The 2,592-nt window shown below is 32.3% G+C and overlaps 1 non-coding gene across 1 annotated transcript; it reads left to right on the forward strand.

Moving 5' to 3' along the window:
• The first annotated feature begins 702 nt into the window (after nucleotides 1-702).
• Nucleotides 703-834, forward strand: LOC149995984 (small nucleolar RNA SNORA63). Its single transcript, XR_016507525.1, has one exon. It is a non-coding gene; the product is annotated as a small nucleolar RNA SNORA63 (small nucleolar RNA).
• Nucleotides 835-2,592: the final 1,758 nt, after the last annotated feature.

Raw genomic sequence — 2,592 nt, forward strand, 5'->3', positions numbered from 1 at the left:
ATAAAAATTAAAATTTTACAGCCACTATAGAAAACAATATTGAGGCTCCTCAAAAAATTAAGAATAATCATATGATCCAGCATAAAATTTGAGAAAACTGAAATGATTCTGAGAGAGAGGGAGAAAAAAAGGAAAGAAAAATAAACTTCTAAAGTATATGGAATACAAATCAACCAGATAATTAATAAGAAACCAGGAAACAATATTTTAAAATATATCAAAATATATCATAAGTACTCTATGCATAAATGTTGTAAAATTATATTAAATTTACTCATAATACCCAATTTGAAAGCCACACAACCACTACCCTCCAATTTTATAAATTTGCCTCTGTTTTTTTTTTTGTTTAGAGAGCTGAGAGGGGGCAAGATGCTTGGAGTTGCAGCAACCATCTAGCAACTGTGGGTAAGGAGCTCACCCACAGGCTCATGGCACCTAGTGAAATAATAGAATAAATTGAAAGTGGGTGAATTCTCTCAGTCACAGAATCAACATTTGGGCTACCAACCTTGGAAATGAAGTAAAAAATAGGTGTTCTTATTACCTAAGCCCATTCTAATGATGTAGTACCTTTTGGGGTTGTCACATACTTCAATAAATGTAATAATAATTACATTTTCATGTTATTTAAAAATTAAAGGTTGTTTTGCTCTTATGGAAAATAGCTTAAAAAGAACTTGTCTAAAATGCAATGCTCTAAAGCAGGATTCAAACTACAATATAGCTGTTAAGTGCTATCTTGTCGTTCCCCCTGCTCAAAATAAAGTTGTTTCTTAACTATACCTGTCTGCTATACTTCTGTAGCAGCCAGGGACGCTTGGTCTCATACATGTCAAAAAAATAAAAAATAAAAAATAATAATAATAAAATGCAATGCTCTGCGGAAAAAAAAAACATAAAATAATTTAAAATTAACAATTTGAAATCAGTCAAGGATAATTAAAAATCATTGACAAGTTACACATTTGAACATACATATCCATCTATTCATAAAGCATCCAATTTGAGCTTGACTCTCCTTTGTTTACTGGACACAGAGCACCAAACAAGGAGATAGATGAAAACCAAGTTAAAAAAAGATAGATACATACATAGATAGAAAGATGGATAAATAAATGATAGAAATATGCACTATATAAAAAATGTACTTAAATAAGGTACACTAACTTATTAAAAGAACAAAACTTGGAGACAAGTTATTTTATTCACTGCTATCCCATCTATCCCACCCCTTATGTCTCTATCCTATAGATAGATAGATTTCAGTTTCCTATGAAAACTGAAATAAGAAAAAATAGCATCTCTTAAATTGCTAAGAGTTATATGGTTTTACTAAATTTAAATAATACAGCAGTTAATATAGTGAGCCTTATTTCATGATTAGTCTTGTATCAGAGTTTGATAGAGTGTTAATGCCATTTTAGATTTTGTATCATTATGCAATTCAATGTTTGAACATACAGTGTCAACATGATACATATCTGTAAATATGGAGTATAACAAAATACTTATGCCATGAATAACGATATCACTGAATTGTTTTTCAAAATCATTTAATTCAAATCATCACAAAATACATACTCTAGAATATACCCATAAACACAGTGTTAATATATTAAAACTCCTAAGAATAATAAACATAGCAATAAAAATTGACATCAACACATTAAGCTTAATAGCAAAAGAATGAGAGCACAGTTATTAATCCTTTCATTGGCTATTAAATATGAGAACATTAGCTTATTATTAGTACTATTCACTTTAGTAATTAATATCAATTTTCTAATGTCATTAACTCCAGTGCTAAAATAGATTGGATTTTTAAAAAATTTTCTGGAGTCATCACTCACAATACACATACTAGTAAAAATGAGAATAACAAAAGGTGATGCAAAAGAATACACATATCTTATTCTTGGTTTAAATTGATTTTCATGAGTAACCATGAGAAAGTCCAGTTAGCATATTATCTGTTCTGTAAGAATAACTGACTTAATTTGTCTTTTGAGATGAGAGTAAAATTACTCAACCTGCAATTTAAAAAAAAGGTAACTACATTCTCCACATTAATTCTCTCAGCAAAATTTTTGTCTTTGCCCAGACATTCCTAGTGGGAGAAGAAAAAGTAACCAGTGTCGCAGCATCTAAAACAGAGCCGCAGACCAGACCATGCCTTTGGTGAAAGCATGACGAGACCACCATGGCACACGGACTGAGGCAGAAGATAGACAGGAGGGAGGAAACTCCTGAAGTTCCCCAGGACTAGGACAAAGAACATTGGTACAGAACAGAAACCATGTTCTAAGACCAGTTCCTCAGGAAGAAGGAAACTCCAGAGATATCCCAGGGCTAAGACGAAGGACATGGATACTGGACAGAGACCCTGTACTGAGGCTGTTTGTCCGCACTTTCTGGAAAACTGCTAGATTATGATGAATCATGACTGCACCTGCACAGAAGATCATACATGACCCCTGCTTCATTATAATATCACACGCATTCCACACGTATCAGTTCAATTGTTTTGTCTTCATAGAAACCTCTCCTGACAGAAATTATTAAGTCTCCCTTGTCAAATGCCACTTTTCT

The sequence above is a fragment of the Furipterus horrens genome, unplaced genomic scaffold, assembly GCF_987537825.1.
Source record: "Furipterus horrens unplaced genomic scaffold, mFurHor1.1.pri manual_scaffold_12, whole genome shotgun sequence".
NCBI classification, from domain to species: domain Eukaryota; kingdom Metazoa; phylum Chordata; class Mammalia; order Chiroptera; family Furipteridae; genus Furipterus; species Furipterus horrens.